The sequence below is a fragment of the Schistocerca gregaria genome, unplaced genomic scaffold (assembly GCF_023897955.1).
Source record: "Schistocerca gregaria isolate iqSchGreg1 unplaced genomic scaffold, iqSchGreg1.2 ptg001363l, whole genome shotgun sequence".
NCBI classification, from domain to species: Eukaryota; Metazoa; Arthropoda; class Insecta; order Orthoptera; family Acrididae; genus Schistocerca; species Schistocerca gregaria.
Genome location: NW_026062669.1, coordinates 1 through 22259, shown reverse-complemented (window position 1 = coordinate 22259; position 22259 = coordinate 1). Strand labels below are relative to the sequence as shown.

Sequence of the window (22259 nt, the reverse complement as noted above, 5' to 3'; positions counted from 1 at the left end):
CGCCGTCGGATGCTCCTTTGGCGTCTCTTATGGCCCGGCCACAGATAATTTCAATTAAATTTTTTGGAGTTATAACCTTAGCTCCTCGCGAACGTCGTCGTCGCCGCCGCCGCACGCACGCAGAATACGTGTGTACACACGCACACACACATATGCAGTCTGCGGTGAACGGTGTAAGCACTCGGCTAGGTGTAGCTTGCGCCGGCCTCGCGCCGGTGTAGCTCGCGCCGTCCTGGCGCTGCTGTGGGGCGGCCTCACGGCTTCTCCACTGCCGTGGCTGCTAGCGGCGTTCAAATGGGAGTCGCTCTTTACTCTTAGACATGGACGGTAAAACTAGGCTGTTGACGAGTGCTCTCTTCAGTTGTCCTTCCTCCCGGCACTTGCTTTTGCGACGTTTTCCACGGTCGCCTGTTGCGATATCAGCCCGCACCACCATGTTTCACTCCCACATGTGGAGCGCACACGCTGCAAGCATTTAGGCCCTTCCACTGCGGTTTTTCCTTATCGCTTCTCGGCCTTTTGGCTAAGATCAAAGTGTAGTATCTGTTCTTATCAGCTTAATATCTGATACGTCCTGCATCGCAGGACCAGAATATTAAACTCATTTTTGGCTCATGACGGAGTGCTAGGGGCTTGCTCCACCTCTGTCGCGGGTTGGCCCGGCATTGCAGTACCGCCGGGATCGGCCCACCTAAAATTAATTAAAACACAGCTTGAAATGAGATAATATTCTGCAGAGATCAGATATTCTGCTGGTAGCAAAACTTGTCGGAGTTGTCGATGCGCCCAGTAGTTAGCTCCTTACACACTGCGATTTCTTTTAATTTAACATTATCTTATTTTTTTTTTTTTTTTTGTTTTTAGCCGGACCGCTCTTGCAGCCACATTACACTAGGCTGGTAATTTATGGGGGCACACAACAGCGCCGTCGGATGCTCCTTTGGCGTCTCTTATGGCCCGGCCACAGATAATTTCAATTAAATTTTTTTGGAGTTATAACCTTAGCTCCTCGCGAACGTCGTCGTCGCCGCCGCCGCACGCACGCAGAATACGTGTGTACACACGCACACACACATATGCAGTCTGCGGTGAACGGTGTAAGCACTCGGCTAGGTGTAGCTTGCGCCGGCCTCGCGCCGGTGTAGCTCGCGCCGTCCTGGCGCTGCTGTGGGGCGGCCTCACGGCTTCTCCACTGCCGTGGCTGCTAGCGGCGTTCAAATGGGAGTCGCTCTTTACTCTTAGACATGGACGGTAAAACTAGGCTGTTGACGAGTGCTCTCTTCAGTTGTCCTTCCTCCCGGCACTTGCTTTTGCGACGTTTTCCACGGTCGCCTGTTGCGATATCAGCCCGCACCACCATGTTTCACTCCCACATGTGGAGCGCACACGCTGCAAGCATTTAGGCCCTTCCACTGCGGTTTTTCCTTATCGCTTCTCGGCCTTTTGGCTAAGATCAAAGTGTAGTATCTGTTCTTATCAGCTTAATATCTGATACGTCCTGCATCGCAGGACCAGAATATTAAACTCATTTTTGGCTCATGACGGAGTGCTAGGGGCTTGCTCCACCTCTGTCGCGGGTTGGCCCGGCATTGCAGTACCGCCGGGATCGGCCCACCTAAAATTAATTAAAACACAGCTTGAAATGAGATAATATTCTGCAGAGATCAGATATTCAACACGCGATCTAGTGTGCAAAACTTGTCGGAGTTGTCGATGTGCCCAGTAGTTAGCTCCTTACACACTGCGATTTCTTTTAATTTAACATTATCTTATTTTATTTTTTTTTTTTTTTGTTTTTAGCCGGACCGCTCTTGCAGCCACATTACACTAGGCTGGTAATTTATGGGGGCACACAACAGCGCCGTCGGATGCTCCTTTGGCGTCTCTTATGGCCCGGCCACAGATAATTTCAATTAAATTTTTTGGAGTTATAACCTTAGCTCCTCGCGAACGTCGTCGTCGCCGCCGCCGCACGCACGCAGAATACGTGTGTACACACGCACACACACACATATGCAGTCTGCGGTGAACGGTGTAAGCACTCGGCTAGGTGTAGCTTGCGCCGGCCTCGCGCCGGTGTAGCTCGCGCCGTCCTGGCGCTGCTGTGGGGCGGCCTCACGGCTTCTCCACTGCCGTGGCTGCTAGCGGCGTTCAAATGGGAGTCGCTCTTTACTGTTAGACATGGACGGTAAAACTAGGCTGTTGACGAGTGCTCTCTTCAGTTGTCCTTCCTCCCGGCACTTGCTTTTGCGACGTTTTCCACGGTCGCCTGTTGCGATATCAGCCCGCACCACCATGTTTCACTCCCACATGTGGAGCGCACACGCTGCAAGCATTTAGGCCCTTCCACTGCGGTTTTTCCTTATCGCTTCTCGGCCTTTTGGCTAAGATCAAAGTGTAGTATCTGTTCTTATCAGCTTAATATCTGATACGTCCTGCATCGCAGGACCAGAATATTAAACTCATTTTTGGCTCATGACGGAGTGCTAGGGGCTTGCTCCACCTCTGTCGCGGGTTGGCCCGGCATTGCAGTACCGCCGGGATCGGCCCACCTAAAATTAATTAAAACACAGCTTGAAATGAGATAATATTCTGCAGAGATCAGATATTCTGCTGGTAGCAAAACTTGTCGGAGTTGTCGATGTGCCCAGTAGTTAGCTCCTTACACACTGCGATTTCTTTTAATTTAACATTATCTTATTTTATTTTTTTTTTTTTTGTTTTTAGCCGGACCGCTCTTGCAGCCACATTACACTAGGCTGGTAATTTATGGGGGCACACAACAGCGCCGTCGGATGCTCCTTTGGCGTCTCTTATGGCCCGGCCACAGATAATTTCAATTAAATTTTTTGGAGTTATAACCTTAGCTCCTCGCGAACGTCGTCGTCGCCGCCGCCGCACGCACGCAGAATACGTGTGTACACACGCACACACACACATATGCAGTCTGCGGTGAACGGTGTAAGCACTCGGCTAGGTGTAGCTTGCGCCGGCCTCGCGCCGGTGTAGCTCGCGCCGTCCTGGCGCTGCTGTGGGGCGGCCTCACGGCTTCTCCACTGCCGTGGCTGCTAGCGGCGTTCAAATGGGAGTCGCTCTTTACTGTTAGACATGGACGGTAAAACTAGGCTGTTGACGAGTGCTCTCTTCAGTTGTCCTTCCTCCCGGCACTTGCTTTTGCGACGTTTTCCACGGTCGCCTGTTGCGATATCAGCCCGCACCACCATGTTTCACTCCCACATGTGGAGCGCACACGCTGCAAGCATTTAGGCCCTTCCACTGCGGTTTTTCCTTATCGCTTCTCGGCCTTTTGGCTAAGATCAAAGTGTAGTATCTGTTCTTATCAGCTTAATATCTGATACGTCCTGCATCGCAGGACCAGAATATTAAACTCATTTTTGGCTCATGACGGAGTGCTAGGGGCTTGCTCCACCTCTGTCGCGGGTTGGCCCGGCATTGCAGTACCGCCGGGATCGGCCCACCTAAAATTAATTAAAACACAGCTTGAAATGAGATAATATTCTGCAGAGATCAGATATTCTGCTGGTAGCAAAACTTGTCGGAGTTGTCGATGTGCCCAGTAGTTAGCTCCTTACACACTGCGATTTCTTTTAATTTAACATTATCTTATTTTATTTTTTTTTTTTTTTGTTTTTAGCCGGACCGCTCTTGCAGCCACATTACACTAGGCTGGTAATTTATGGGGGCACACAACAGCGCCGTCGGATGCTCCTTTGGCGTCTCTTATGGCCCGGCCACAGATAATTTCAATTAAATTTTTTGGAGTTATAACCTTAGCTCCTCGCGAACGTCGTCGTCGCCGCCGCCGCACGCACGCAGAATACGTGTGTACACACGCACACACACACATATGCAGTCTGCGGTGAACGGTGTAAGCACTCGGCTAGGTGTAGCTTGCGCCGGCCTCGCGCCGGTGTAGCTCGCGCCGTCCTGGCGCTGCTGTGGGGCGGCCTCACGGCTTCTCCACTGCCGTGGCTGCTAGCGGCGTTCAAATGGGAGTCGCTCTTTACTGTTAGACATGGACGGTAAAACTAGGCTGTTGACGAGTGCTCTCTTCAGTTGTCCTTCCTCCCGGCACTTGCTTTTGCGACGTTTTCCACGGTCGCCTGTTGCGATATCAGCCCGCACCACCATGTTTCACTCCCACATGTGGAGCGCACACGCTGCAAGCATTTAGGCCCTTCCACTGCGGTTTTTCCTTATCGCTTCTCGGCCTTTTGGCTAAGATCAAAGTGTAGTATCTGTTCTTATCAGCTTAATATCTGATACGTCCTGCATCGCAGGACCAGAATATTAAACTCATTTTTGGCTCATGACGGAGTGCTAGGGGCTTGCTCCACCTCTGTCGCGGGTTGGCCCGGCATTGCAGTACCGCCGGGATCGGCCCACCTAAAATTAATTAAAACACAGCTTGAAATGAGATAATATTCTGCAGAGATCAGATATTCTGCTGGTAGCAAAACTTGTCGGAGTTGTCGATGTGCCCAGTAGTTAGCTCCTTACACACTGCGATTTCTTTTAATTTAACATTATCTTATTTTATTTTTTTTTTTTTTTGTTTTTAGCCGGACCGCTCTTGCAGCCACATTACACTAGGCTGGTAATTTATGGGGGCACACAACAGCGCCGTCGGATGCTCCTTTGGCGTCTCTTATGGCCCGGCCACAGATAATTTCAATTAAATTTTTTGGAGTTATAACCTTAGCTCCTCGCGAACGTCGTCGTCGCCGCCGCCGCACGCACGCAGAATACGTGTGTACACACGCACACACACACATATGCAGTCTGCGGTGAACGGTGTAAGCACTCGGCTAGGTGTAGCTTGCGCCGGCCTCGCGCCGGTGTAGCTCGCGCCGTCCTGGCGCTGCTGTGGGGCGGCCTCACGGCTTCTCCACTGCCGTGGCTGCTAGCGGCGTTCAAATGGGAGTCGCTCTTTACTGTTAGACATGGACGGTAAAACTAGGCTGTTGACGAGTGCTCTCTTCAGTTGTCCTTCCTCCCGGCACTTGCTTTTGCGACGTTTTCCACGGTCGCCTGTTGCGATATCAGCCCGCACCACCATGTTTCACTCCCACATGTGGAGCGCACACGCTGCAAGCATTTAGGCCCTTCCACTGCGGTTTTTCCTTATCGCTTCTCGGCCTTTTGGCTAAGATCAAAGTGTAGTATCTGTTCTTATCAGCTTAATATCTGATACGTCCTGCATCGCAGGACCAGAATATTAAACTCATTTTTGGCTCATGACGGAGTGCTAGGGGCTTGCTCCACCTCTGTCGCGGGTTGGCCCGGCATTGCAGTACCGCCGGGATCGGCCCACCTAAAATTAATTAAAACACAGCTTGAAATGAGATAATATTCTGCAGAGATCAGATATTCTGCTGGTAGCAAAACTTGTCGGAGTTGTCGATGTGCCCAGTAGTTAGCTCCTTACACACTGCGATTTCTTTTAATTTAACATTATCTTATTTTATTTTTTTTTTTTTTTGTTTTTAGCCGGACCGCTCTTGCAGCCACATTACACTAGGCTGGTAATTTATGGGGGCACACAACAGCGCCGTCGGATGCTCCTTTGGCGTCTCTTATGGCCCGGCCACAGATAATTTCAATTAAATTTTTTGGAGTTATAACCTTAGCTCCTCGCGAACGTCGTCGTCGCCGCCGCCGCACGCACGCAGAATACGTGTGTACACACGCACACACACACATATGCAGTCTGCGGTGAACGGTGTAAGCACTCGGCTAGGTGTAGCTTGCGCCGGCCTCGCGCCGGTGTAGCTCGCGCCGTCCTGGCGCTGCTGTGGGGCGGCCTCACGGCTTCTCCACTGCCGTGGCTGCTAGCGGCGTTCAAATGGGAGTCGCTCTTTACTGTTAGACATGGACGGTAAAACTAGGCTGTTGACGAGTGCTCTCTTCAGTTGTCCTTCCTCCCGGCACTTGCTTTTGCGACGTTTTCCACGGTCGCCTGTTGCGATATCAGCCCGCACCACCATGTTTCACTCCCACATGTGGAGCGCACACGCTGCAAGCATTTAGGCCCTTCCACTGCGGTTTTTCCTTATCGCTTCTCGGCCTTTTGGCTAAGATCAAAGTGTAGTATCTGTTCTTATCAGCTTAATATCTGATACGTCCTGCATCGCAGGACCAGAATATTAAACTCATTTTTGGCTCATGACGGAGTGCTAGGGGCTTGCTCCACCTCTGTCGCGGGTTGGCCCGGCATTGCAGTACCGCCGGGATCGGCCCACCTAAAATTAATTAAAACACAGCTTGAAATGAGATAATATTCTGCAGAGATCAGATATTCTGCTGGTAGCAAAACTTGTCGGAGTTGTCGATGTGCCCAGTAGTTAGCTCCTTACACACTGCGATTTCTTTTAATTTAACATTATCTTATTTTATTTTTTTTTTTTTTTGTTTTTAGCCGGACCGCTCTTGCAGCCACATTACACTAGGCTGGTAATTTATGGGGGCACACAACAGCGCCGTCGGATGCTCCTTTGGCGTCTCTTATGGCCCGGCCACAGATAATTTCAATTAAATTTTTTGGAGTTATAACCTTAGCTCCTCGCGAACGTCGTCGTCGCCGCCGCCGCACGCACGCAGAATACGTGTGTACACACGCACACACACACATATGCAGTCTGCGGTGAACGGTGTAAGCACTCGGCTAGGTGTAGCTTGCGCCGGCCTCGCGCCGGTGTAGCTCGCGCCGTCCTGGCGCTGCTGTGGGGCGGCCTCACGGCTTCTCCACTGCCGTGGCTGCTAGCGGCGTTCAAATGGGAGTCGCTCTTTACTGTTAGACATGGACGGTAAAACTAGGCTGTTGACGAGTGCTCTCTTCAGTTGTCCTTCCTCCCGGCACTTGCTTTTGCGACGTTTTCCACGGTCGCCTGTTGCGATATCAGCCCGCACCACCATGTTTCACTCCCACATGTGGAGCGCACACGCTGCAAGCATTTAGGCCCTTCCACTGCGGTTTTTCCTTATCGCTTCTCGGCCTTTTGGCTAAGATCAAAGTGTAGTATCTGTTCTTATCAGCTTAATATCTGATACGTCCTGCATCGCAGGACCAGAATATTAAACTCATTTTTGGCTCATGACGGAGTGCTAGGGGCTTGCTCCACCTCTGTCGCGGGTTGGCCCGGCATTGCAGTACCGCCGGGATCGGCCCACCTAAAATTAATTAAAACACAGCTTGAAATGAGATAATATTCTGCAGAGATCAGATATTCTGCTGGTAGCAAAACTTGTCGGAGTTGTCGATGTGCCCAGTAGTTAGCTCCTTACACACTGCGATTTCTTTTAATTTAACATTATCTTATTTTATTTTTTTTTTTTTTTGTTTTTAGCCGGACCGCTCTTGCAGCCACATTACACTAGGCTGGTAATTTATGGGGGCACACAACAGCGCCGTCGGATGCTCCTTTGGCGTCTCTTATGGCCCGGCCACAGATAATTTCAATTAAATTTTTTGGAGTTATAACCTTAGCTCCTCGCGAACGTCGTCGTCGCCGCCGCCGCACGCACGCAGAATACGTGTGTACACACGCACACACACACATATGCAGTCTGCGGTGAACGGTGTAAGCACTCGGCTAGGTGTAGCTTGCGCCGGCCTCGCGCCGGTGTAGCTCGCGCCGTCCTGGCGCTGCTGTGGGGCGGCCTCACGGCTTCTCCACTGCCGTGGCTGCTAGCGGCGTTCAAATGGGAGTCGCTCTTTACTGTTAGACATGGACGGTAAAACTAGGCTGTTGACGAGTGCTCTCTTCAGTTGTCCTTCCTCCCGGCACTTGCTTTTGCGACGTTTTCCACGGTCGCCTGTTGCGATATCAGCCCGCACCACCATGTTTCACTCCCACATGTGGAGCGCACACGCTGCAAGCATTTAGGCCCTTCCACTGCGGTTTTTCCTTATCGCTTCTCGGCCTTTTGGCTAAGATCAAAGTGTAGTATCTGTTCTTATCAGCTTAATATCTGATACGTCCTGCATCGCAGGACCAGAATATTAAACTCATTTTTGGCTCATGACGGAGTGCTAGGGGCTTGCTCCACCTCTGTCGCGGGTTGGCCCGGCATTGCAGTACCGCCGGGATCGGCCCACCTAAAATTAATTAAAACACAGCTTGAAATGAGATAATATTCTGCAGAGATCAGATATTCTGCTGGTAGCAAAACTTGTCGGAGTTGTCGATGTGCCCAGTAGTTAGCTCCTTACACACTGCGATTTCTTTTAATTTAACATTATCTTATTTTATTTTTTTTTTTTTTTGTTTTTAGCCGGACCGCTCTTGCAGCCACATTACACTAGGCTGGTAATTTATGGGGGCACACAACAGCGCCGTCGGATGCTCCTTTGGCGTCTCTTATGGCCCGGCCACAGATAATTTCAATTAAATTTTTTGGAGTTATAACCTTAGCTCCTCGCGAACGTCGTCGTCGCCGCCGCCGCACGCACGCAGAATACGTGTGTACACACGCACACACACACATATGCAGTCTGCGGTGAACGGTGTAAGCACTCGGCTAGGTGTAGCTTGCGCCGGCCTCGCGCCGGTGTAGCTCGCGCCGTCCTGGCGCTGCTGTGGGGCGGCCTCACGGCTTCTCCACTGCCGTGGCTGCTAGCGGCGTTCAAATGGGAGTCGCTCTTTACTGTTAGACATGGACGGTAAAACTAGGCTGTTGACGAGTGCTCTCTTCAGTTGTCCTTCCTCCCGGCACTTGCTTTTGCGACGTTTTCCACGGTCGCCTGTTGCGATATCAGCCCGCACCACCATGTTTCACTCCCACATGTGGAGCGCACACGCTGCAAGCATTTAGGCCCTTCCACTGCGGTTTTTCCTTATCGCTTCTCGGCCTTTTGGCTAAGATCAAAGTGTAGTATCTGTTCTTATCAGCTTAATATCTGATACGTCCTGCATCGCAGGACCAGAATATTAAACTCATTTTTGGCTCATGACGGAGTGCTAGGGGCTTGCTCCACCTCTGTCGCGGGTTGGCCCGGCATTGCAGTACCGCCGGGATCGGCCCACCTAAAATTAATTAAAACACAGCTTGAAATGAGATAATATTCTGCAGAGATCAGATATTCTGCTGGTAGCAAAACTTGTCGGAGTTGTCGATGTGCCCAGTAGTTAGCTCCTTACACACTGCGATTTCTTTTAATTTAACATTATCTTATTTTATTTTTTTTTTTTTTTGTTTTTAGCCGGACCGCTCTTGCAGCCACATTACACTAGGCTGGTAATTTATGGGGGCACACAACAGCGCCGTCGGATGCTCCTTTGGCGTCTCTTATGGCCCGGCCACAGATAATTTCAATTAAATTTTTTGGAGTTATAACCTTAGCTCCTCGCGAACGTCGTCGTCGCCGCCGCCGCACGCACGCAGAATACGTGTGTACACACGCACACACACACATATGCAGTCTGCGGTGAACGGTGTAAGCACTCGGCTAGGTGTAGCTTGCGCCGGCCTCGCGCCGGTGTAGCTCGCGCCGTCCTGGCGCTGCTGTGGGGCGGCCTCACGGCTTCTCCACTGCCGTGGCTGCTAGCGGCGTTCAAATGGGAGTCGCTCTTTACTGTTAGACATGGACGGTAAAACTAGGCTGTTGACGAGTGCTCTCTTCAGTTGTCCTTCCTCCCGGCACTTGCTTTTGCGACGTTTTCCACGGTCGCCTGTTGCGATATCAGCCCGCACCACCATGTTTCACTCCCACATGTGGAGCGCACACGCTGCAAGCATTTAGGCCCTTCCACTGCGGTTTTTCCTTATCGCTTCTCGGCCTTTTGGCTAAGATCAAAGTGTAGTATCTGTTCTTATCAGCTTAATATCTGATACGTCCTGCATCGCAGGACCAGAATATTAAACTCATTTTTGGCTCATGACGGAGTGCTAGGGGCTTGCTCCACCTCTGTCGCGGGTTGGCCCGGCATTGCAGTACCGCCGGGATCGGCCCACCTAAAATTAATTAAAACACAGCTTGAAATGAGATAATATTCTGCAGAGATCAGATATTCTGCTGGTAGCAAAACTTGTCGGAGTTGTCGATGTGCCCAGTAGTTAGCTCCTTACACACTGCGATTTCTTTTAATTTAACATTATCTTATTTTATTTTTTTTTTTTTTTGTTTTTAGCCGGACCGCTCTTGCAGCCACATTACACTAGGCTGGTAATTTATGGGGGCACACAACAGCGCCGTCGGATGCTCCTTTGGCGTCTCTTATGGCCCGGCCACAGATAATTTCAATTAAATTTTTTGGAGTTATAACCTTAGCTCCTCGCGAACGTCGTCGTCGCCGCCGCCGCACGCACGCAGAATACGTGTGTACACACGCACACACACACATATGCAGTCTGCGGTGAACGGTGTAAGCACTCGGCTAGGTGTAGCTTGCGCCGGCCTCGCGCCGGTGTAGCTCGCGCCGTCCTGGCGCTGCTGTGGGGCGGCCTCACGGCTTCTCCACTGCCGTGGCTGCTAGCGGCGTTCAAATGGGAGTCGCTCTTTACTGTTAGACATGGACGGTAAAACTAGGCTGTTGACGAGTGCTCTCTTCAGTTGTCCTTCCTCCCGGCACTTGCTTTTGCGACGTTTTCCACGGTCGCCTGTTGCGATATCAGCCCGCACCACCATGTTTCACTCCCACATGTGGAGCGCACACGCTGCAAGCATTTAGGCCCTTCCACTGCGGTTTTTCCTTATCGCTTCTCGGCCTTTTGGCTAAGATCAAAGTGTAGTATCTGTTCTTATCAGCTTAATATCTGATACGTCCTGCATCGCAGGACCAGAATATTAAACTCATTTTTGGCTCATGACGGAGTGCTAGGGGCTTGCTCCACCTCTGTCGCGGGTTGGCCCGGCATTGCAGTACCGCCGGGATCGGCCCACCTAAAATTAATTAAAACACAGCTTGAAATGAGATAATATTCTGCAGAGATCAGATATTCTGCTGGTAGCAAAACTTGTCGGAGTTGTCGATGTGCCCAGTAGTTAGCTCCTTACACACTGCGATTTCTTTTAATTTAACATTATCTTATTTTATTTTTTTTTTTTTTTGTTTTTAGCCGGACCGCTCTTGCAGCCACATTACACTAGGCTGGTAATTTATGGGGGCACACAACAGCGCCGTCGGATGCTCCTTTGGCGTCTCTTATGGCCCGGCCACAGATAATTTCAATTAAATTTTTTGGAGTTATAACCTTAGCTCCTCGCGAACGTCGTCGTCGCCGCCGCCGCACGCACGCAGAATACGTGTGTACACACGCACACACACACATATGCAGTCTGCGGTGAACGGTGTAAGCACTCGGCTAGGTGTAGCTTGCGCCGGCCTCGCGCCGGTGTAGCTCGCGCCGTCCTGGCGCTGCTGTGGGGCGGCCTCACGGCTTCTCCACTGCCGTGGCTGCTAGCGGCGTTCAAATGGGAGTCGCTCTTTACTGTTAGACATGGACGGTAAAACTAGGCTGTTGACGAGTGCTCTCTTCAGTTGTCCTTCCTCCCGGCACTTGCTTTTGCGACGTTTTCCACGGTCGCCTGTTGCGATATCAGCCCGCACCACCATGTTTCACTCCCACATGTGGAGCGCACACGCTGCAAGCATTTAGGCCCTTCCACTGCGGTTTTTCCTTATCGCTTCTCGGCCTTTTGGCTAAGATCAAAGTGTAGTATCTGTTCTTATCAGCTTAATATCTGATACGTCCTGCATCGCAGGACCAGAATATTAAACTCATTTTTGGCTCATGACGGAGTGCTAGGGGCTTGCTCCACCTCTGTCGCGGGTTGGCCCGGCATTGCAGTACCGCCGGGATCGGCCCACCTAAAATTAATTAAAACACAGCTTGAAATGAGATAATATTCTGCAGAGATCAGATATTCTGCTGGTAGCAAAACTTGTCGGAGTTGTCGATGTGCCCAGTAGTTAGCTCCTTACACACTGCGATTTCTTTTAATTTAACATTATCTTATTTTATTTTTTTTTTTTTTTGTTTTTAGCCGGACCGCTCTTGCAGCCACATTACACTAGGCTGGTAATTTATGGGGGCACACAACAGCGCCGTCGGATGCTCCTTTGGCGTCTCTTATGGCCCGGCCACAGATAATTTCAATTAAATTTTTTGGAGTTATAACCTTAGCTCCTCGCGAACGTCGTCGTCGCCGCCGCCGCACGCACGCAGAATACGTGTGTACACACGCACACACACACACATATGCAGTCTGCGGTGAACGGTGTAAGCACTCGGCTAGGTGTAGCTTGCGCCGGCCTCGCGCCGGTGTAGCTCGCGCCGTCCTGGCGCTGCTGTGGGGCGGCCTCACGGCTTCTCCACTGCCGTGGCTGCTAGCGGCGTTCAAATGGGAGTCGCTCTTTACTGTTAGACATGGACGGTAAAACTAGGCTGTTGACGAGTGCTCTCTTCAGTTGTCCTTCCTCCCGGCACTTGCTTTTGCGACGTTTTCCACGGTCGCCTGTTGCGATATCAGCCCGCACCACCATGTTTCACTCCCACATGTGGAGCGCACACGCTGCAAGCATTTAGGCCCTTCCACTGCGGTTTTTCCTTATCGCTTCTCGGCCTTTTGGCTAAGATCAAAGTGTAGTATCTGTTCTTATCAGCTTAATATCTGATACGTCCTGCATCGCAGGACCAGAATATTAAACTCATTTTTGGCTCATGACGGAGTGCTAGGGGCTTGCTCCACCTCTGTCGCGGGTTGGCCCGGCATTGCAGTACCGCCGGGATCGGCCCACCTAAAATTAATTAAAACACAGCTTGAAATGAGATAATATTCTGCAGAGATCAGATATTCTGCTGGTAGCAAAACTTGTCGGAGTTGTCGATGTGCCCAGTAGTTAGCTCCTTACACACTGCGATTTCTTTTAATTTAACATTATCTTATTTTATTTTTTTTTTTTTTTGTTTTTAGCCGGACCGCTCTTGCAGCCACATTACACTAGGCTGGTAATTTATGGGGGCACACAACAGCGCCGTCGGATGCTCCTTTGGCGTCTCTTATGGCCCGGCCACAGATAATTTCAATTAAATTTTTTGGAGTTATAACCTTAGCTCCTCGCGAACGTCGTCGTCGCCGCCGCCGCACGCACGCAGAATACGTGTGTACACACGCACACACACACATATGCAGTCTGCGGTGAACGGTGTAAGCACTCGGCTAGGTGTAGCTTGCGCCGGCCTCGCGCCGGTGTAGCTCGCGCCGTCCTGGCGCTGCTGTGGGGCGGCCTCACGGCTTCTCCACTGCCGTGGCTGCTAGCGGCGTTCAAATGGGAGTCGCTCTTTACTGTTAGACATGGACGGTAAAACTAGGCTGTTGACGAGTGCTCTCTTCAGTTGTCCTTCCTCCCGGCACTTGCTTTTGCGACGTTTTCCACGGTCGCCTGTTGCGATATCAGCCCGCACCACCATGTTTCACTCCCACATGTGGAGCGCACACGCTGCAAGCATTTAGGCCCTTCCACTGCGGTTTTTCCTTATCGCTTCTCGGCCTTTTGGCTAAGATCAAAGTGTAGTATCTGTTCTTATCAGCTTAATATCTGATACGTCCTGCATCGCAGGACCAGAATATTAAACTCATTTTTGGCTCATGACGGAGTGCTAGGGGCTTGCTCCACCTCTGTCGCGGGTTGGCCCGGCATTGCAGTACCGCCGGGATCGGCCCACCTAAAATTAATTAAAACACAGCTTGAAATGAGATAATATTCTGCAGAGATCAGATATTCTGCTGGTAGCAAAACTTGTCGGAGTTGTCGATGTGCCCAGTAGTTAGCTCCTTACACACTGCGATTTCTTTTAATTTAACATTATCTTATTTTATTTTTTTTTTTTTTTGTTTTTAGCCGGACCGCTCTTGCAGCCACATTACACTAGGCTGGTAATTTATGGGGGCACACAACAGCGCCGTCGGATGCTCCTTTGGCGTCTCTTATGGCCCGGCCACAGATAATTTCAATTAAATTTTTTGGAGTTATAACCTTAGCTCCTCGCGAACGTCGTCGTCGCCGCCGCCGCACGCACGCAGAATACGTGTGTACACACGCACACACACACATATGCAGTCTGCGGTGAACGGTGTAAGCACTCGGCTAGGTGTAGCTTGCGCCGGCCTCGCGCCGGTGTAGCTCGCGCCGTCCTGGCGCTGCTGTGGGGCGGCCTCACGGCTTCTCCACTGCCGTGGCTGCTAGCGGCGTTCAAATGGGAGTCGCTCTTTACTGTTAGACATGGACGGTAAAACTAGGCTGTTGACGAGTGCTCTCTTCAGTTGTCCTTCCTCCCGGCACTTGCTTTTGCGACGTTTTCCACGGTCGCCTGTTGCGATATCAGCCCGCACCACCATGTTTCACTCCCACATGTGGAGCGCACACGCTGCAAGCATTTAGGCCCTTCCACTGCGGTTTTTCCTTATCGCTTCTCGGCCTTTTGGCTAAGATCAAAGTGTAGTATCTGTTCTTATCAGCTTAATATCTGATACGTCCTGCATCGCAGGACCAGAATATTAAACTCATTTTTGGCTCATGACGGAGTGCTAGGGGCTTGCTCCACCTCTGTCGCGGGTTGGCCCGGCATTGCAGTACCGCCGGGATCGGCCCACCTAAAATTAATTAAAACACAGCTTGAAATGAGATAATATTCTGCAGAGATCAGATATTCTGCTGGTAGCAAAACTTGTCGGAGTTGTCGATGTGCCCAGTAGTTAGCTCCTTACACACTGCGATTTCTTTTAATTTAACATTATCTTATTTTATTTTTTTTTTTTTTTGTTTTTAGCCGGACCGCTCTTGCAGCCACATTACACTAGGCTGGTAATTTATGGGGGCACACAACAGCGCCGTCGGATGCTCCTTTGGCGTCTCTTATGGCCCGGCCACAGATAATTTCAATTAAATTTTTTGGAGTTATAACCTTAGCTCCTCGCGAACGTCGTCGTCGCCGCCGCCGCACGCACGCAGAATACGTGTGTACACACGCACACACACACATATGCAGTCTGCGGTGAACGGTGTAAGCACTCGGCTAGGTGTAGCTTGCGCCGGCCTCGCGCCGGTGTAGCTCGCGCCGTCCTGGCGCTGCTGTGGGGCGGCCTCACGGCTTCTCCACTGCCGTGGCTGCTAGCGGCGTTCAAATGGAACACGCGATCTAGTGTTAGACATGGACGGTAAAACTAGGCTGTTGACGAGTGCTCTCTTCAGTTGTCCTTCCTCCCGGCACTTGCTTTTGCGACGTTTTCCACGGTCGCCTGTTGCGATATCAGCCCGCACCACCATGTTTCACTCCCACATGTGGAGCGCACACGCTGCAAGCATTTAGGCCCTTCCACTGCGGTTTTTCCTTATCGCTTCTCGGCCTTTTGGCTAAGATCAAAGTGTAGTATCTGTTCTTATCAGCTTAATGCTGGTAAATTCGGATACGAAACGCACTGATATGCGATGTATTTTCTTTAGTCATTGCTCCTCCCGGCACCCGACTATGACGAAGTTGCAGCGTGCACGGTCCGGATCGTGGTTGGCCTTGCTGTGAGGGCAGCAAGCGCCTTCGTAACTGCCAGACCTGCCCTGCATGTGATACTTCTTCCCTCTATTTTTTTCTCCCGATTTTGACTAAGGGTGGCGAGATGCTCAGGCCCCATCTGAACCACCCGCAGAGGCAGATGTAGCCGTCCCATCTGATCCTCCTGCCGTGGCAGATGCAGACCGGTCTCGTGTGTGTCCAGTTTATACTGTCGACACCGGCGGCAGAGTTGGTAGCGACGTATGTGCCTTCCGCTCTGTTCGTCTTCCTATTTTTCCCCCGGCCAGCTTCGTCTGGGTCTCCGCCCGGGGTTGATACAAACTTATGACCTTCTCATCTTGGCCGGAGTGCGCCACTGCACTCCGGGTAAACCCAAGATCTCCTATTATCTATAGATAATTCTTAGTTACGACGCCCGGCCCAGTGCCAGCTAGTGAGGCACGACTCTCTGTAGATGGTGGCAGATGACGTCGACCACGAAACTGGTACTGTGGCCCGGAATATTCCTGAAGCAACCTTCCTAGAAGTTCCTTCCCGCTTCCAAAAATTCTCTCAATGACTAAAAAAATCTGTTCTTATCAGCTTAATATCTGATACGTCCTGCATCGCAGGACCAGAATATTAAACTCATTTTTGGCTCATGACGGAGTGCTAGGGGCTTGCTCCACCTCTGTCGCGGGTTGGCCCGGCATTGCAGTACCGCCGGGATCGGCCCACCTAAAATTAATTAAAACACAGCTTGAAATGAGATAATATTCTGCAGAGATCAGATATTCTGCTGGTAGCAAAACTTGTCGGAGTTGTCGATGTGCCCAGTAGTTAGCTCCTTACACACTGCGATTTCTTTTAATTTAACATTATCTTATTTTATTTTTTTTTTTTTTTTGTTTTTAGCCGGACCGCTCTTGCAGCCACATTACACTAGGCTGGTAATTTATGGGGGCACACAACAGCGCCGTCGGATGCTCCTTTGGCGTCTCTTATGGCCCGGCCACAGATAATTTCAATTAAATTTTTTGGAGTTATAACCTTAGCTCCTCGCGAACGTCGTCGTCGCCGCCGCACGCACGCAGAATACGTGTGTACACACGCACACACACACATATGCAGTCTGCGGTGAACGGTGTAAGCACTCGGCTAGGTGTAGCTTGCGCCGGCCTCGCGCCGGTGTAGCTCGCGCCGTCCTGGCGCTGCTGTGGGGCGGCCTCACGGCTTCTCCACTGCCGTGGCTGCTAGCGGCGTTCAAATGGGAGTCGCTCTTTACTGTTAGACATGGACGGTAAAACTAGGCTGTTGACGAGTGCTCTCTTCAGTTGTCCTTCCTCCCGGCACTTGCTTTTGCGACGTTTTCCACGGTCGCCTGTTGCGATATCAGCCCGCACCACCATGTTTCACTCCCACATGTGGAGCGCACACGCTGCAAGCATTTAGGCCCTTCCACTGCGGTTTTTCCTTATCGCTTCTCGGCCTTTTGGCTAAGATCAAAGTGTAGTATCTGTTCTTATCAGCTTAATATCTGATACGTCCTGCATCGCAGGACCAGAATATTAAACTCATTTTTGGCTCATGACGGAGTGCTAGGGGCTTGCTCCACCTCTGTCGCGGGTTGGCCCGGCATTGCAGTACCGCCGGGATCGGCCCACCTAAAATTAATTAAAACACAGCTTGAAATGAGATAATATTCTGCAGAGATCAGATATTCTGCTGGTAGCAAAACTTGTCGGAGTTGTCGATGTGCCCAGTAGTTAGCTCCTTACACACTGCGATTTCTTTTAATTTAACATTATCTTATTTTATTTTTTTTTTTTTTTTGTTTTTAGCCGGACCGCTCTTGCAGCCACATTACACTAGGCTGGTAATTTATGGGGGCACACAACAGCGCCGTCGGATGCTCCTTTGGCGTCTCTTATGGCCCGGCCACAGATAATTTCAATTAAATTTTTTGGAGTTATAACCTTAGCTCCTCGCGAACGTCGTCGTCGCCGCCGCACGCACGCAGAATACGTGTGTACACACGCACACACACACATATGCAGTCTGCGGTGAACGGTGTAAGCACTCGGCTAGGTGTAGCTTGCGCCGGCCTCGCGCCGGTGTAGCTCGCGCCGTCCTGGCGCTGCTGTGGGGCGGCCTCACGGCTTCTCCACTGCCGTGGCTGCTAGCGGCGTTCAAATGGGAGTCGCTCTTTACTGTTAGACATGGACGGTAAAACTAGGCTGTTGACGAGTGCTCTCTTCAGTTGTCCTTCCTCCCGGCACTTGCTTTTGCGACGTTTTCCACGGTCGCCTGTTGCGATATCAGCCCGCACCACCATGTTTCACTCCCACATGTGGAGCGCACACGCTGCAAGCATTTAGGCCCTTCCACTGCGGTTTTTCCTTATCGCTTCTCGGCCTTTTGGCTAAGATCAAAGTGTAGTATCTGTTCTTATCAGCTTAATGCTGGTAAATTCGGATACGAAACGCACTGATATGCGATGTATTTTCTTAGTCATTGCTCTCCCGGCACCCGACTATGACGAAGTTGCAGCGTGCACGGTCCGGATCGTGGTTGGCCTTGCTGTGAGGGCAGCAAGCGCCTTCGTAACTGCCAGACCTGCCCTGCATGTGATACTTCTTCCCTCTATTTTTTTCTCCCGATTTTGACTAAGGGTGGCGAGATGCTCAGGCCCCATCTGAACCACCCGCAGAGGCAGATGTAGCCGTCCCATCTGATCCTCCTGCCGTGGCAGATGCAGACCGGTCTCGTGTGTGTCCAGTTTATACTGTCGACACCGGCGGCAGAGTTGGTAGCGACGTATGTGCCTTCCGCTCTGTTCGTCTTCCTATTTTTCCCCCGGCCAGCTTCGTCTGGGTCTCCGCCCGGGGTTGATACAAACTTATGACCTTCTCATCTTGGCCGGAGTGCGCCACTGCACTCCGGGTAAACCCAAGATCTCCTATTATCTATAGATAATTCTTAGTTACGACGCCGGCCAGTGCCAGCTAGTGAGGCACGACTCTCTGTAGATGGTGGCAGATGACGTCGACCACGAAACTGGTACTGTGGCCCGGAATATTCCTGAAGCAACCTTCCTAGAAGTTCCTTCCCGCTTCCAAAAATTCTCTCAATGACTAAAAAAATCTGTTCTTATCAGCTTAATATCTGATACGTCCTGCATCGCAGGACCAGAATATTAAACTCATTTTTGGCTCATGACGGAGTGCTAGGGGCTTGCTCCACCTCTGTCGCGGGTTGGCCCGGCATTGCAGTACCGCCGGGATCGGCCCACCTAAAATTAATTAAAACACAGCTTGAAATGAGATAATATTCTGCAGAGATCAGATATTCTGCTGGTAGCAAAACTTGTCGGAGTTGTCGATGTGCCCAGTAGTTAGCTCCTTACACACTGCGATTTCTTTTAATTTAACATTATCTTATTTTTTTTTTTTTTTTTTTTTGTTTTTAGCCGGACCGCTCTTGCAGCCACATTACACTAGGCTGGTAATTTATGGGGCACACAACAGCGCCGTCGGATGCTCCTTTGGCGTCTCTTATGGCCCGGCCACAGATAATTTCAATTAAATTTTTTGGAGTTATAACCTTAGCTCCTCGCGAACGTCGTCGTCGCCGCCGCCGCACGCACGCAGAATACGTGTGTACACACGCACACACACACATATGCAGTCTGCGGTGAACGGTGTAAGCACTCGGCTAGGTGTAGCTTGCGCCGGCCTCGCGCCGGTGTAGCTCGCGCCGTCCTGGCGCTGCTGTGGGGCGGCCTCACGGCTTCTCCACTGCGTGGCTGCTAGCGGCGTTCAAATGGGAGTCGCTCTTTACTGTTAGACATGGACGGTAAAACTAGGCTGTTGACGAGTGCTCTCTTCAGTTGTCCTTCCTCCCGGCACTTGCTTTTGCGACGTTTTCCACGGTCGCCTGTTGCGATATCAGCCCGCACCACCATGTTTCACTCCCACATGTGGAGCGCACACGCTGCAAGCATTTAGGCCCTTCCACTGCGGTTTTTCCTTATCGCTTCTCGGCCTTTTGGCTAAGATCAAAGTGTAGTATCTGTTCTTATCAGCTTAATATCTGATACGTCCTGCATCGCAGGACCAGAATATTAAACTCATTTTTGGCTCATGACGGAGTGCTAGGGGCTTGCTCCACCTCTGTCGCGGGTTGGCCCGGCATTGCAGTACCGCCGGGATCGGCCCACCTAAAATTAATTAAAACACAGCTTGAAATGAGATAATATTCTGCAGAGATCAGATATTCTGCTGGTAGCAAAACTTGTCGGAGTTGTCGATGTGCCCAGTAGTTAGCTCCTTACACACTGCGATTTCTTTTAATTTAACATTATCTTATTTTATTTTTTTTTTTTTTTTGTTTTTAGCCGGACCGCTCTTGCAGCCACATTACACTAGGCTGGTAATTTATGGGGGCACACAACAGCGCCGTCGGATGCTCCTTTGGCGTCTCTTATGGCCCGGCCACAGATAATTTCAATTAAATTTTTTGGAGTTATAACCTTAGCTCCTCGCGAACGTCGTCGTCGCCGCCGCACGCACGCAGAATACGTGTGTACACACGCACACACACACATATGCAGTCTGCGGTGAACGGTGTAAGCACTCGGCTAGGTGTAGCTTGCGCCGGCCTCGCGCCGGTGTAGCTCGCGCCGTCCTGGCGCTGCTGTGGGGCGGCCTCACGGCTTCTCCACTGCCGTGGCTGCTAGCGGCGTTCAAATGGGAGTCGCTCTTTACTGTAGACATGGACGGTAAAACTAGGCTGTTGACGAGTGCTCTCTTCAGTTGTCCTTCCTCCCGGCACTTGCTTTTGCGACGTTTTCCACGGTCGCCTGTTGCGATATCAGCCCGCACCACCATGTTTCACTCCCACATGTGGAGCGCACACGCTGCAAGCATTTAGGCCCTTCCACTGCGGTTTTTCCTTATCGCTTCTCGGCCTTTTGGCTAAGATCAAAGTGTAGTATCTGTTCTTATCAGCTTAATATCTGATACGTCCTGCATCGCAGGACCAGAATATTAAACTCATTTTTGGCTCATGACGGAGTGCTAGGGGCTTGCTCCACCTCTGTCGCGGGTTGGCCCGGCATTGCAGTACCGCCGGGATCGGCCCACCTAAAATTAATTAAAACACAGCTTGAAATGAGATAATATTCTGCAGAGATCAGATATTCTGCTGGTAGCAAAACTTGTCGGAGTTGTCGATGTGCCCAGTAGTTAGCTCCTTACACACTGCGATTTCTTTTAATTTAACATTATCTTATTTTATTTTTTTTTTTTTTGTTTTTAGCCGGACCGCTCTTGCAGCCACATTACACTAGGCTGGTAATTTATGGGGGCACACAACAGCGCCGTCGGATGCTCCTTTGGCGTCTCTTATGGCCCGGCCACAGATAATTTCAATTAAATTTTTTGGAGTTATAACCTTAGCTCCTCGCGAACGTCGTCGTCGCCGCCGCCGCACGCACGCAGAATACGTGTGTACACACGCACACACACACATATGCAGTCTGCGGTGAACGGTGTAAGCACTCGGCTAGGTGTAGCTTGCGCCGGCCTCGCGCCGGTGTAGCTCGCGCCGTCCTGGCGCTGCTGTGGGGCGGCCTCACGGCTTCTCCACTGCCGTGGCTGCTAGCGGCGTTCAAATGGGAGTCGCTCTTACTGTTAGACATGGACGGTAAAACTAGGCTGTTGACGAGTGCTCTCTTCAGTTGTCCTTCCTCCCGGCACTTGCTTTTGCGACGTTTTCCACGGTCGCCTGTTGCGATATCAGCCCGCACCACCCATGTTTCACTCCCACATGTGGAGCGCACACGCTGCAAGCATTTAGGCCCTTCCACTGCGGTTTTTCCTTATCGCTTCTCGGCCTTTTGGCTAAGATCAAAGTGTAGTATCTGTTCTTATCAGCTTAATGCTGGTAAATTCGGATACGAAACGCACTGATATGCGATGTATTTTCTTTAGTCATTGCTCTCCCCGGCACCCGACTATGACGAAGTTGCAGCGTGCACGGTCCGGATCGTGGTTGGCCTTGCTGTGAGGGCAGCAAGCGCCTTCGTAACTGCCAGACCTGCCCTGCATGTGATACTTCTTCCCTCTATTTTTTTCTCCCGATTTTGACTAAGGGTGGCGAGATGCTCAGGCCCCATCTGAACCACCCGCAGAGGCAGATGTAGCCGTCCCATCTGATCCTCCTGCCGTGGCAGATGCAGACCGGTCTCGTGTGTGTCCAGTTTATACTGTCGACACCGGCGGCAGAGTTGGTAGCGACGTATGTGCCTTCCGCTCTGTTCGTCTTCCTATTTTTCCCCCGGCCAGCTTCGTCTGGGTCTCCGCCCGGGGTTGATACAAACTTATGACCTTCTCATCTTGGCCGGAGTGCGCCACTGCACTCCGGGTAAACCCAAGATCTCCTATTATCTATAGATAATTCTTAGTTACGACGCCGGCCCAGTGCCAGCTAGTGAGGCACGACTCTCTGTAGATGGTGGCAGATGACGTCGACCACGAAACTGGTACTGTGGCCCGGAATATTCCTGAAGCAACCTTCCTAGAAGTTCCTTCCCGCTTCCAAAAATTCTCTCAATGACTAAAAAAATCTGTTCTTATCAGCTTAATATCTGATACGTCCTGCATCGCAGGACCAGAATATTAAACTCATTTTTGGCTCATGACGGAGTGCTAGGGGCTTGCTCCACCTAACACGCGATCTAGTGT

At 51.0% G+C, this 22259-nt stretch overlaps 19 non-coding genes and 6 pseudogenes across 19 annotated transcripts; all 25 read left to right on the top strand.

Annotated features, from left to right (window-relative positions):
• Positions 1–503: 503 nt before the first annotated feature.
• Positions 504–696, top strand: LOC126330840 (U2 spliceosomal RNA). Its single transcript, XR_007563234.1, has one exon. It is a non-coding gene; the product is annotated as a U2 spliceosomal RNA (small nuclear RNA).
• A 731-nt stretch (positions 697–1427) lies between these two features.
• LOC126330839 (U2 spliceosomal RNA) lies at positions 1428–1620 on the top strand. The gene has a single exon (XR_007563233.1). It is a non-coding gene; the product is annotated as a U2 spliceosomal RNA (small nuclear RNA).
• Positions 1621–2364: 744 nt separating this feature from the next.
• On the top strand, positions 2365–2557 carry LOC126330838 (U2 spliceosomal RNA). Its single transcript, XR_007563232.1, has one exon. It is a non-coding gene; the product is annotated as a U2 spliceosomal RNA (small nuclear RNA).
• Positions 2558–3291: 734 nt separating this feature from the next.
• On the top strand, positions 3292–3484 carry LOC126330837 (U2 spliceosomal RNA). The gene has a single exon (XR_007563231.1). It is a non-coding gene; the product is annotated as a U2 spliceosomal RNA (small nuclear RNA).
• A 735-nt stretch (positions 3485–4219) lies between these two features.
• Positions 4220–4412, top strand: LOC126330834 (U2 spliceosomal RNA). Its single transcript, XR_007563229.1, has one exon. It is a non-coding gene; the product is annotated as a U2 spliceosomal RNA (small nuclear RNA).
• A 735-nt stretch (positions 4413–5147) lies between these two features.
• LOC126330833 (U2 spliceosomal RNA) lies at positions 5148–5340 on the top strand. The gene has a single exon (XR_007563228.1). It is a non-coding gene; the product is annotated as a U2 spliceosomal RNA (small nuclear RNA).
• A 735-nt stretch (positions 5341–6075) lies between these two features.
• LOC126330832 (U2 spliceosomal RNA) lies at positions 6076–6268 on the top strand. The gene has a single exon (XR_007563227.1). It is a non-coding gene; the product is annotated as a U2 spliceosomal RNA (small nuclear RNA).
• A 735-nt stretch (positions 6269–7003) lies between these two features.
• Positions 7004–7196, top strand: LOC126330831 (U2 spliceosomal RNA). The gene has a single exon (XR_007563226.1). It is a non-coding gene; the product is annotated as a U2 spliceosomal RNA (small nuclear RNA).
• Positions 7197–7931: 735 nt separating this feature from the next.
• Positions 7932–8124, top strand: LOC126330830 (U2 spliceosomal RNA). The gene has a single exon (XR_007563225.1). It is a non-coding gene; the product is annotated as a U2 spliceosomal RNA (small nuclear RNA).
• Positions 8125–8859: 735 nt separating this feature from the next.
• LOC126330829 (U2 spliceosomal RNA) lies at positions 8860–9052 on the top strand. Its single transcript, XR_007563223.1, has one exon. It is a non-coding gene; the product is annotated as a U2 spliceosomal RNA (small nuclear RNA).
• Positions 9053–9787: 735 nt separating this feature from the next.
• Positions 9788–9980, top strand: LOC126330828 (U2 spliceosomal RNA). Its single transcript, XR_007563222.1, has one exon. It is a non-coding gene; the product is annotated as a U2 spliceosomal RNA (small nuclear RNA).
• A 735-nt stretch (positions 9981–10715) lies between these two features.
• LOC126330827 (U2 spliceosomal RNA) lies at positions 10716–10908 on the top strand. Its single transcript, XR_007563221.1, has one exon. It is a non-coding gene; the product is annotated as a U2 spliceosomal RNA (small nuclear RNA).
• Positions 10909–11643: 735 nt separating this feature from the next.
• On the top strand, positions 11644–11836 carry LOC126330826 (U2 spliceosomal RNA). The gene has a single exon (XR_007563220.1). It is a non-coding gene; the product is annotated as a U2 spliceosomal RNA (small nuclear RNA).
• Positions 11837–12573: 737 nt separating this feature from the next.
• On the top strand, positions 12574–12766 carry LOC126330825 (U2 spliceosomal RNA). Its single transcript, XR_007563219.1, has one exon. It is a non-coding gene; the product is annotated as a U2 spliceosomal RNA (small nuclear RNA).
• A 735-nt stretch (positions 12767–13501) lies between these two features.
• On the top strand, positions 13502–13694 carry LOC126330859 (U2 spliceosomal RNA). The gene has a single exon (XR_007563247.1). It is a non-coding gene; the product is annotated as a U2 spliceosomal RNA (small nuclear RNA).
• A 735-nt stretch (positions 13695–14429) lies between these two features.
• LOC126330858 (U2 spliceosomal RNA) lies at positions 14430–14622 on the top strand. The gene has a single exon (XR_007563246.1). It is a non-coding gene; the product is annotated as a U2 spliceosomal RNA (small nuclear RNA).
• Positions 14623–15357: 735 nt separating this feature from the next.
• Positions 15358–15472, top strand: LOC126330855 (U2 spliceosomal RNA; annotated as a pseudogene).
• Positions 15473–16080: 608 nt separating this feature from the next.
• On the top strand, positions 16081–16256 carry LOC126330853 (U2 spliceosomal RNA; annotated as a pseudogene).
• A 733-nt stretch (positions 16257–16989) lies between these two features.
• Positions 16990–17182, top strand: LOC126330847 (U2 spliceosomal RNA). Its single transcript, XR_007563241.1, has one exon. It is a non-coding gene; the product is annotated as a U2 spliceosomal RNA (small nuclear RNA).
• Positions 17183–17915: 733 nt separating this feature from the next.
• LOC126330856 (U2 spliceosomal RNA) lies at positions 17916–18029 on the top strand (annotated as a pseudogene).
• A 605-nt stretch (positions 18030–18634) lies between these two features.
• On the top strand, positions 18635–18810 carry LOC126330852 (U2 spliceosomal RNA; annotated as a pseudogene).
• A 734-nt stretch (positions 18811–19544) lies between these two features.
• LOC126330836 (U2 spliceosomal RNA) lies at positions 19545–19737 on the top strand. Its single transcript, XR_007563230.1, has one exon. It is a non-coding gene; the product is annotated as a U2 spliceosomal RNA (small nuclear RNA).
• A 732-nt stretch (positions 19738–20469) lies between these two features.
• LOC126330824 (U2 spliceosomal RNA) lies at positions 20470–20662 on the top strand. Its single transcript, XR_007563218.1, has one exon. It is a non-coding gene; the product is annotated as a U2 spliceosomal RNA (small nuclear RNA).
• A 734-nt stretch (positions 20663–21396) lies between these two features.
• Positions 21397–21511, top strand: LOC126330854 (U2 spliceosomal RNA; annotated as a pseudogene).
• Positions 21512–22118: 607 nt separating this feature from the next.
• Positions 22119–22259, top strand: LOC126330857 (U2 spliceosomal RNA; annotated as a pseudogene; the record flags this gene model as incomplete).